The following is a 12092-nucleotide window of genomic DNA, read 5'->3' as shown; positions in this document are numbered from 1 at the left end:
GAGGATGATGATCTGTATGGGAAGTAACAGGAGACATTGGTTTGTGCAGGGCATAGCAGACGAGATCGGTTTGTGCAGCAGGTAGCAGACGATTTAACTTCATATGACAAGTAACAGGCGGCAGGGATTTGTGTGGAAAGTAGCAGATGACGATGGTTTGTGCTAAAAGGAGCAGTTGACAATAATTTATATGGGAAGAAGCAGACGAGAGATTTGTTGGGAGGCAGCAGGTAACAATGACTTGTGTGGGAAGTAGAAGATTCATTTGTGCAGGAGGTGGCAGACAGCATTGGTTTGTGCAGGAAGTTCACCCCCAAGCCGGGACTTCGGGGGGAGCTACGCTGTCTCCGGACCAATCAACCACCTCCCTTTCATCACTTGACCCAGCTCTCTATGCGAGGATGTGGGCGAGAGTGTAATTATCCGGTGAAAGATAGACTTATGACTGGTCCAACGTGCTCGTAGCTTCCACTGCAGTCTCAGCATAGGGCCAAATGGAGACTACAATGATTTATAAGGTTCCATGTTTTCGGATAGATCCGAAACACTCCGAAAAAATACTCGCCGGTAAAATTTTTGTCAATTCGGATTTACCCGATAAGCTCTAGACTTCAATGTACCTATAAAAAAAAATGTAGATGGTATTCTACAATTAAGTAAGAAAGTGCCATCCCAGTTTCCTCTCAAATCTCGGACCACTGTTTATCTCGTCAAAGTTTATTCAGGGTCAGAACAGAAGTCACTGGTTTGTTTTAGTTTGGACCATGCTATTGAGGTCTCTTAGAGCAATGAGGGGTTCTTTTTCTAACGGTGAAAACTATGAACCATAAAGATTTCACGGAAGGGGGAGAGGTGGAGGACAGTTCCAGCTTTTATGTGATGCCTGAGACTGGAGCAGAAAAATTTAAAAAACCTGAAGTCGAATTATACATAATTCACTAGCTCGCCTGCACACTCACTGTTATTTCATTAACCTTCCCCTTCCCCTCCCCTCCCCCCCCTTTCAGCTCTGCGGGGTAGGGTGTGATGGATGGTATGAAAACAAGATTCCCAGCAACAATCATTCTAAGGTATCTTTAATGAAGTTTTGATTTACCGTAATATCCCGAATCAACGCTTATCTCCGAGTCATCGCTCTCCCCCCACACACATTTTCAACAAATATTGGTTAAAAAAAAACAAAACTGAGTGATGCCCGCTTCTACAAGCACCTTAACGCGGACTCCCCAATCCGTGATCACTCGCCCTACCCAAATGACATGGCCGCGGACCTTACGGTTGGATGATGTCCGTGACAATGTAAAACGAATGAGGGAAGGCACTTTGTTTATGCATTTCCTCCCCGATATCCGAGACCCCGAAGTCGAGAGTTCATGCGTACGAAACAAATACGATGAAGATATCAAAATGGAACCTTGTTTTGCTTACAAAAACTTCTTTAGAACAAAAAAAAAAAGGTCGGAAAGGTAATAGTAGCAGCAGTAACACATTCAGGGATCATGAGGTCAGCTAACGTCCCTATCCTGGAATGCAACCGCGGAGTGTAAGGTCAAAGTCCGTCTCCACCGAAATAAGGTCACCGAGAACCCGCTCCTTCTCCAAGAACGTTGCGACCGCGGTTGGTAAGCTTGTTCATTGTTTGAGACAAAACCAACGGGTGAATAAAGGTTTGCTGGAACGCCACATGGACGTTTGTAAAGCGTCTCATTTTGAGCTGCGTGTTCGTGGTGCCATCCACACCACGCAGCAACGCCGCCTCAAACCACGTCGAAGCACACCACAGACGCACGCATGTATGCAAGGACAAAGTTGCACAAGAGCCTGTTCCTTGTGATTGACAAGACGCCAACTTCATCCGATGCTAAAGTATTCGCCAATGCGATCGCTGGCTTTCCCGCTTCCCCAACATCGCTTCTTTTGCTTGCTCGCTCGTTGCGCCTAAGGACTGTTCAGACACTTGCGACTTTTTAAGACCGAGGGCCTTGGCACCTTTTAAAATCTTTTACGACGAGAGGAGACACTGGCACCATCTATTGGATAGCAGTGGAAACTTGGCGGTCCCGCATATTTTGTATTTCTCTCGCGCATCATCCTTTCTTTCTTGACTCGAAAAGCTTTTGTCAACGTTCTGGACGACCATTTTTTCATAGGTATTACACACATTTGACCTCGAAAATCCCTCAGAACCTTCGTTCTAGTGAAATGCAGTTCCAGGGTCACCACATAGATGGCGCCAGCATGCCAGTGTGTTCTCTCGTAAGAAATTTTAAGAGGTTTCAAGGCATTCGGTTCTAAGGCGTTGCAAGTGTGTGAACGGGCCTTAAGGAACCTTAGTTGCGCCTGGTTGGTTTTTCTATTTTGTTGCTGAGCGGTGTTCAAAATGTGCATTCACGGAACAAACATTTGCGCTGTATGCCAGCAACGGACTTTGCTATCGTAAAGCATTCTTTCATGAGCATTTCTTGCATCAAACAATGAAACAAATTCTAATTTTTAGCTTCGCCATGCAACTTTTTTCTTTTTCTAAACTTGTGTTTATCCACCAAGACATGGCCCGTCCCACTTTTTGTTTTAATTTCGGGCAGCAGGGGGGTGGGAGATGACTCGTGATATTATGTAGGTTGGTAATCGGGGAGAAGTCGGGTTGTCCTGTTTCCTGGCATCGGAGCTTACAGATGTGAGAACTACATTTCCTTTCTCTGGACAAGCGGTGAGCAAGAATACCAGAATATATGTATATCTTTCTCAGTTTGTTTAGCACAGTATATTGCAAAATCGAAATGCCTCAAGAACTGTGCTCTAATTCAGAAGTACAGAGATATTTAAATGTCTCATTTTTTTTTCAATCCACTGTTTTGTAATTTGGCTTTTTCTGTTTATATTTAGAAGTAAATATGTATTGATCAGTTGAGCCCATGCGGGTCAAGAGGGAAACAAGCACGCCGACAACCTTTCCCGCGAACTAACCGCTGAGGCAGACACCACACAGGCCTCTCAATCCCCGACCCCACTAACAGGCTACAGGGACATTCTAAATCACTACCGCGCGGATAAGGCCAGATATTCAGAACTACACAAGACACTCGCCTCAAGGCATCAGGCAGTAATAATTAGACAGGTACAGGCCAAAGCACTACCAAATCCACACATACTAAGTAAGATACACCAAGACCTTTACCAACCCAGCTGCCGGAGGTGCGGGGATCGGGCAGACAAGCAACATATTGGAAGTGCCCATATATCATACCCAAGGTCTTCAAGACAAGTAACGAATGGGAGGCCACGGTTGTAAGCCCCAGCAAGGACACCCGATTGGCCATCGTACAACTCACGGAAAGAGGTGCAACTCAGGACTTGGATCCTCCAGGACCCTGGGGACCACTTCCCAACACCAACTGAGCAACACAGGCACGAAGGGGAGCCCAGACTCAACAGACTTCGAAATCCATCTTTCTTTGAGCCAAATAAAGTACTCTCAATTGCTGGGCTTGACTGATGAGACAGGGTTTCGCGGACCCCTAGAATGCCTTTGTGGACCCCATTTGAGAACCACTGGACTAGAGGATACCCTAGAAGCTGACATCATGTTTCTCTAACGCTATTCGTTAAATCTGACATCATCTGGTCTTTGCTCTTTTCATTCGTTGATTCTGATGTCGGGACTCAAGTTCGACGTTTTTGCCACACGAATGTGCGATAGCAGGGAATTGTACCGTGTCAAAACATCACAAGCCCGCCAGCACAACGGGCACGCTCGGTGAGGTAACCAGATACCTGAATCCAGCCCATGCCAGCGACCTGGCCAGAGGCATTCTTTACCTTCCAACGAAAACAAACGAAAAGCGGTCGCGCCGTACCTTACAGTCTCGTCATTTGAAGCGCCGTCGCGAGTTTCGTTTCAAAACTAAAACTGTATTCCATAGAGTAGGGTGAAGCTATGCTGGCTGTGCTCCAAAACATATGCGTTCCATAGAATACAACCATAGCAATCGTTCGAAAAACGATGGCGCGTCGAACGACGGGAGGCGGACCGTGGGATGAGGAAGTATACTGCTCATGGAGAGTAACGTTGCCTTCAGGACAACGCCTTCTGGCAACTAAGGACCGTGCTCTGTTTTGTTACGTCAGTTTTGTCACCCTCGCTGCTCCTGGGCCAAGCGAGCAGAGCTAGCAGTGCACCTAATCTACACAGCAAGATCCAGCAGGACCAAGGGACCGGGACCACCGCCGTCTACTGCGATAGACCTATTGCTAAATTGCCCAAGCATCAAGGAGGATGCAGGAATTGGTGTTCCACGCGCCGCACGTGCTGGTGTCAGCAGTAGTAACTTTTCTAAAGCAAATACCTAAAACAAATGGCGTCTTGCACGCACTTTCGTCTACTTCGAATCTTTTTACGGGAAGGTGTGGCGCGTGGAACACCAATCCCTGCATTCTCCTTGATGCTTGGGTAATAGAGTCAAACCCGTTTATAACGAACAGCAGGAAACGCTACGATCAGTTCTATATAGCAAGTAGTTTGATATAGCAAAAACCTTTTACAACGAACTTCCACGTAAGATTGTTGTAAGGCGAGCGCTTCTCTTTTTCATTTCACCGCTTCTGCCTTGTAACAAAACGCTAAAAAGTTTTTGTTTTTTTTTTGCATGCGTGCAGTGTGTTTTTTTAGCCTATCTCCCTTTCTGAATCGCTTCCCTTAGTGGGCAACCGCTTTGGAATAAAAAAAAAAAAAAAAAAAAATTCCTGTGCGTGCGTGCAGTTTTTTTTTTTTTTAGTTTTCTTTTCTTCCGATTTTGAATCGCTTCTCTTCGCTCCATTTTGTTCGCGGCTTGAGCTTTTGGCATTTTCTTTCTTTCCTACTTTATCTTTGAGGGGGAAGGGACAGGCTAGAAGACGATTGTATGCGCGCATTTTTGGAAGCCTTTCTGGGAGGAAAAAGTTTGATATAGCCAATATGTCGTTTGTTATAAAAAGTACTTTTTACATGCATTTTTATTTAAATTTTCCGCGAGTTCGATATCTGCAATAATTCGCTATTTACGTTGGTTCGTTCTAAACGGGTTTCACTGTATAGCAATAGGTCTATTGAGCATCTCGACGATGTCGACGAAGCACTCCACATGGCCCGGGAAAATACTGTTTTCTTTCTTTTTTTATATGCTGTCATCCCCGATGTGTTCGGACCAAGGGTCAAAGATGGAAAAGTGTTATATTATTTATAGGGTGTACTGGGAGGGTGGGGGGTGAGGGAGGCACTCATTTGATCGAATGACGTTTTAGCGAATGCCGACGTTTCACCAAATGACACTTTAGTGAATAGTCGGCCGCCGCAAAGCGGCGTTTACGGGTGGGCCAACTGGGTTAACATTTTTGTAATGTGTGCCGTGGTGTCAGGAAAATTATGCCGTAAAACCGAAGTTCCACATATATTCTCCTTTCCAAGCAACGGCGTATTAAATAGATTAAGGCAATTCCAGAGAAAGAAGTCGAAGACGAGCTCTTCAGAGGTATGCTGCTTTGGCAGCTCTTTGTTTTAACCTTGTACTCTTGCGCTTCCAAATTGCCATTGTGCCCGGAAGGATGATTGTATAGTAAGCAACCCTGCTATAATCTGTAATCTCGAGAAGGCATAGTACGTATTTTTAGAATGAGTTAAAGGGGTACTCCGGCGTTTTCTTCATAGTTCCTGAAAGGGGAAAGTGGAAGTTTCTACTGCAACAATTAAAAAGTGACGTCAGGGGAAGGCACGGGCTCACTCTTTGGACTGCAGACTGATCCCAACTGAACACAAGCAGTTTCATGCTGTCCAACGAATGATTTGGTATCTTGCTCCAGCTACTGTGCAGCTGCACGAAACAAATGCTCGGCATAGTCCATTTTTAGACTGTCCGCTCGACCTGCAAGCCAGCCATCCCCTGACGTCACAGCAATGAAAAGCGCGGGTATATTTAAACGTCGGCTTGGCATCATTTCACTTGCTGATTTCACAATAACTATTCTGAATTTCGCGATATTAAGTAGCTTGCCGGAAAGGGTAAGGGCCGAAAGGCCGGTGATTCCGAAAAAATAGTTCATTGGGGTAGCTCAAAAGATTGCAGGAGTGCCCCTTTCATACTTCCAAGATGTTTTGAAATACTTAGTTGGTTTTTGCATGCAAGTCACCCGCGCTGAGTATTTTGCTTTGGGTTCTAGATTTCTGCATTCAACATTGCCGAGTACGATTTAGCAGCTCTTTTGTCCAAGACTCCTATTCTGACCTACGTAGCTGGGTAGTGCGCCTAAATCATAGCTAGGAGCGGACTTCTACAGCTTTTTGTCCCGTGGATTCAGATATCACATTTATCTGTGAACGTAAACCTCATTTCTTTTGAAACGTGCAACGATTGCCACCGGGCATGCGGCGATCCCCTTCTGCCGCTTGTTATACATACAGAGCGTCATGACGTCATTGATGGCATCCCCGACCCAGCTTAGTGGCGAGCAAGGCTGATCTGACCCCGCTGATGACGTCACCTTTGCTAGTTCTTCTCTCCACTGTCGCGCTTTCCTACTGTCGGCGTGCCGCAACGGGCAGATGTAAGTCGAAATATTAATTGGCCATTACGACGCTTTTAATAGGATCGAAATAAAACTTGATACTTTATTTTTGAGGTATCTACATTAGAACTTCTACTGTTTGTTCGAATGAAGTCTGAATACTGCAGAGGATATTTTGTTTTGGAGAAGACACTTCCTCACAATGCAGTGGGTCATCATCTGGCAGATGCTTTAAATAAATTGGGGGAGTGCACCTTTGAACACGACTCGTCGTTAATGTGGAGATGAATGCTGAGGTTGGGAACAAGCTAAGTCGCCCCTTTGGCGGTTACGTCATCAACGAAAAGTTGTCGGGGACCTGACACTAACTACACTTCCAGCGTTCGAAGAGTTGGACACTGGTGAAAGTGAACACATATCTCAAGCTGTGCTTAAACTTATCCTCACATTGTCGACCAAACCCCCTCAACAGTACATGCAAGAAAAAAATTACAGCCTTTGTGCAGGAGGCAAGGCCTGCTCCAGCCAAAAAGCGACTGTCTTTTGTTCGCAAAAAACTAGCGTTGTTAAAAAAAAAAATATCTAGAGGAGCCACATTTTTGTAGATAGACATAATAAGACCCGAGACGGAGGAAAAAGAAAATTGTCTCACGAGACGAACTATACATTTTGTCACGTTAATTTACTACATGATGGCCTCTGATATGTAGTCGATTGGTAACATTTCGTGTCGCATTTGCTTGTTTCTCTCTTGAAACTGCCTCTTTCACATAAAACAAATGACCCCTTAAAGGGTCATTTGTCCCCTTAAAGGGCAACTGCAAAGAAAAAAAGTGTTTTTTTTTTAAACAGCATGATTGGGACGAGCATGTCATAAATCAAATTTTCCGTGTAAAAATTTTTTTTACCAACATTTCCGCCATAGGACGTAATTTAGTCGGAGTCACAACCTCTCCACATTTGAAACTTCCCCTCTATCGACGCGCGCGGAGTGGCCGTTATACGTCACGGAGTGACGTGTAGCAGCCAGCCACGAACTAAAATCAGTCTCGCGAAATAAATATTGCTGTAAAAACTTTTTTTTTTCGCGGAAAAATTGTTTTCTGACATGCTTGTCCCAATTAGGCTAGTTAAAAATACACCAACCTCTGCTGCGTCGTCCTCGCGTAACGCAGCAGAGACCGGTTGCACTATTTCTCCACGGGGCGCGGTGCCGTCGGGGCCGAGAGGAGGACGAGACGGCTGAGCACTTGATACTCTACTGTAAAGGGCTTCACCCTATGCCTACCGAAGACAACATAGATTTAATAAAGTCATTGGGTTTTAGAGACAGCGAAGGGAGAGTGGATTTCAAGACTGTAGGGATTACCAAGCAAAGATTAAGTGAATGGTGGCAGAAAGCGAGAGAAAACTAGGTATTTTCTTATTAACTGATGGCAAGGGGGTTTCATAGCCTCACTTTCTTTGCACTGCGGAGTGAACATAGATTTCACATTTAAATATTCTAAGCTTAAATGGTAAAACAAAATGGCTAGGTGGCGTAAGCTACCGCCCGATCCAAAGGGCTCAGCCGTATTCATCCATCCATCCATCCAGATGCGCTCCGATTGCAAACCGAAACATATAGCATCTTCGATCAACTCGCACCGGAATCGCCCTGAAACCTGGAGAGTGCACAGCGCGTATCGGTCGTGCAGCACGAAGTCAGTGCGACATCGGATACAAACTGCGCCGCGGCGAGCTCCACCATGTGTCATCTCGCATGTTGTTCGTTTTTTCTTGCGTAGGTCCGCGCGCGGTGCCCGTCTGCTGTCAATTTCTTCTGTTTTTTTACTCGCGGATTTGGCCGTTTCACACGAATGAACATCGTGGACGCGATTGTCGATGGGGTCACGAAGCGGGTGACAATTCCACATGTATATGCTGCCCATCACTGTTGGTTCGAGAAAGAGAACCACCACATATTGGCCGTACCTCGGTGTCATATGACACCGAAGTACGGCCAATATGGCTTGGTGGAAAGTGTTGCGATATCGCAACACTTTCCACCAAGGTCCTACCTTTGCAGCGCTCCTTGCCACCGCAGCAATCGACGGTAAGAAGCTCGTCTCGCTCTCAGAAGAGCTGAGGAATTAATCGAGTGCAGCTGCGAGGCGTGTTCGTCTTCGCAAGGTCGCCACCTCGATAGACTGCGCGTCTGCTATTCCCGCTCCTGGCCGCAATGCCTGATGGGACTGCACCCCGGCGCACTGTCGATTTTCTTGGTGCGCGTTGGGGCAACGAAAAGCTGCACCGGGAGGGTGCGCTCCGTTCATCGAGGACGTCCGGTGCGCACCAGTGCGCACTGGTGCGGATGATCGAGGATGCTATTAAAAACCCGTCGAATTTGTGCGGTTTTTAAGAAAGCCGTAAAATGCAGCGCGTGCCTTCTATCGTTCTGCAATTTGTTGATTTAGCGTTTTTCGATGATGGTGAGCAATTTTCTAATTGAAACCGTGCCCTTAACACAATATTAAAAAGTTGCTTACGCAAAAATAATTAACAATCTAATTGTACCCGACTTTAATAATTTCCCTAAATAGGCCTTTGGCCCAGGACCAAAACGACACAAGCCTTTTTTTTTTGTTGTTGTTGTTGCGACGCGTAGTTTTTGCGATATCGGATTTGTCCACCTTTCGTGAAACACTCTGTATATTCGGAAATGTTTTTGCGGGAAAGGTTTGATTTAATCATCATAGGAGAACTGGTCTGATTCAAACCACGATTGAAATCATATCGATGTTCATTCACCCTTGCTAGGCTATGATCATAGCTACGCAATGATTGATTGGCTCTTTGCCACTCAATCGTAGCTACGATTGATTGGCTCCATCGGGTCGTCGGCCGCGGTCCGGGGCGTCTCCCGTTCGCTGCCCCGGGTCTCCAACCCTGCCGCTATCGCGGTTCGCGCTCCGGGGCGGCCGGCGTCGGCCGCGGCGCTGGGTTTTCGCTTTCGGGCGCTGCGCGCGGTGGGGTTCAACGGCCCCGTCGGCACGCGGCAGCAGCAGCAGCAGCACTCGCAGAGTCGCCACCGGGCGGGGCGACGGCCCCCGTCTCGGTCCGGCGGCGGAACTGGACCGAGAGGAGCATCCGCCGCCGCCATTCGTTTCGGGGAGCACAACTTTCTTATACTACCGTCGGCTCATTCGAGGCTCCGTTCGCCCTCAGGCTGACAGCGCGGTGGCAGGTACGCGCTGGCCGGACCAATCAGCTGCCCTCCCTTTCACCACGTGACCTCGCGCTCTGCCCCCCGTGGAGGTGGCCGTGATCACGTGACGAAAGGAAGACCGCTGATTGGTCCGGCGAGTGCGTAGCCTCCACCGCATTATCAGCTAACCAGCACGCAGCATCACGGCAGCGTCACAGTGAACCAAGTATCGCAACGAACGTTGTCACGTGACTGCGCGCTCCGCGCGTCACTGCTGCCCTACTGAAGTCACGTGACGACATTGAACTGTGGCTCGTAGCGGTCCGCCGCGGTAAGGTGGAGTACGCCGGCGGTCCATTCTGGCAGCCGCCACCACAGCGTGACGGGGTATTCCTTCTCGTCCCCTCCTCACGTTCGATTGGGAGAGTGGAGTTCATTCGAGTTGGCGGCCGGCTTGGAGAGTTCATACGCCACGCGCCCGCCGTGGTGCCACTTCCGGCCGCCGCGTGCCGCCACTTTACGAAGCGTAAACAACGCTTCCTCTTTAGTTCCCTTTTTTCTTTTTTTCTTTTTTTTTTTTTGGGGGGGGGGGGGGGGGGAGGAGTTGGGTCAATCCCCTTTGATGCGTTTGTCTCGTAAGTAACGTCGAATGCGCCGATGTACGAGGACCGTGTCTCGAGCGGCCCTTGGAAGCAAATGGCGGCGCAGCACTGAAATGAGCGGTCCTTGGAGGCGAATGACGTTGCGTTCCCGCGACAATGGTTGGCGGTACTGGTTAGACACGCCAAGCGTGAATTGCATCGAAAAACTTTAGGTCAATCGGCCTATTCTTCTATTTTTTCCTCGCATGACAGGTGTGAATTGACCCCGTAGGTGACTACGTCGCAACATGGTGTGTGGGTCTAAACAAACCGTTGCTAGGGGCGTTGCTATGGTCTAATGCATGGAGACTCCACATGAGGCTAGATTTTTGATTACAAGTAAATAATTTTTTTGCAAGCAACTTAACTTCTTGATATCTAATTATGAAGATGTTCTGGTTATCTCAGTGTCGTATTGCAACGATGAAAGCCATTTCTGAAGTATTACACTCCGCTTTGCTTTGGTAGCAGACGACACGATAGATTTGCTGGCCTCTGTTGCAGCGGGCGTCTTCATTGAATTGCGTCGGTAAACGAGCGACAAAAACGAGTGCATCGCCATGGCCATAGAGGTCTTCGCAATGTGCACTTTTTTCTTTGAAGAACCCAGCTAGTTCAGAGTGGTGAAAATGCCGAAAAATCAAACCACGTCATGCAGATCAGTTACGACGACGACCTGAAGTGCATTTCTGGCGTAGTGCAGGCCAGCATGAGAAACAAATCGTACTCCGTCGAGGTAAGTCGTTTGTTATTATTATTATGCAGGTTGCCAGGTTATTAAATAATTGCATTTCTATCGCGGTTTCGCAGTATTTTGCATTTTTTTCCCCCTTGGCATACAATAAATTCCGTGGATGTGCTCTTATCGGGAAGATCTCTACGGAACCCGCGATGCGAGTGCAATCTGTAATAAACTCACCTTATGTTTTTTAGCCAGTTCTTTCGCGCTTTGGGGTCTTACGGAAATCTGAAGAAACTGCAAGAATCGTCACGCGATGGTTACAACCAGGTACGAAGCACCCTCCCATAGCGCGAGTCCGCAAACAAAATTTGGGATCTCAACCGATCGCCCGAAATGCTTTTCTTACGGGTGCAATGCGATCTTTTAGCAGACGATCACCGCGATCGACGCCCGGACTTTCGATAAACCTTTATTTGCATCGCACCCCACTATGAGTTCTTATAAGTGTCTGAAACTCATTACATTTCAAACAAATGCCATATCAGAATATCGTCTTTGTTCGCACGATTCAGCCGCCGGCGCCGGCTTGGCCGGCGGGCGTGCGGCAGACGGCATACTACTTGCATTCGTCGTCTGCTGCAGGCATCTTGAAGACCGGAAGTTGCAGTCGTAAATATTTCACAAAACAAGCGATTACCGGCACGCTTCTGTCGAAACATGTATGACATTCAAGCCTTCTATATCTGTGATTTTTAGAAGTTTAAATACTACTCCTGATTTTTGAACGGTCGGGTTTTCGTAGCAAAACCTAGCCACATGTATTTATCCATAACAACGACCCTAGCAACGGTGTGTTTGGAACCATGACGTCAGACTTACGGGGTCACATTTGAAACTTCTTCCTTCGTAGCTTTTTACCTCAATTCAAAAGCGAATTATATCACGTGGGTGTGGCGTAGTATTTCACCGGAACCGGAAGGGTGTCTCCCAGCCGTCTGCTAGCGGGATTAGCCGACCCTGTTCCTTGCGCCTGATGCAAACGTCA

The 12092-nt window shown here is 47.3% G+C and overlaps 1 protein-coding gene across 1 annotated transcript in view; it reads right to left on the bottom strand.

Moving 5' to 3' along the window:
* Positions 1-12092, bottom strand: part of LOC8038676 — a 55127-nt gene that overhangs the window by 9750 nt on the left and 33285 nt on the right. The gene's annotated exons all lie outside the window — the stretch shown is intronic.

This window comes from Ixodes scapularis, unplaced genomic scaffold (genome assembly GCF_016920785.2).
Source record: "Ixodes scapularis isolate PalLabHiFi unplaced genomic scaffold, ASM1692078v2 PGA_scaffold11__112_contigs__length_91849675, whole genome shotgun sequence".
NCBI lineage: Eukaryota > Metazoa > Arthropoda > Arachnida > Ixodida > Ixodidae > Ixodes > Ixodes scapularis.
Note: the sequence above shows the minus strand (reverse complement) of the source record. Positions and strands in the feature narration are given on the sequence as shown.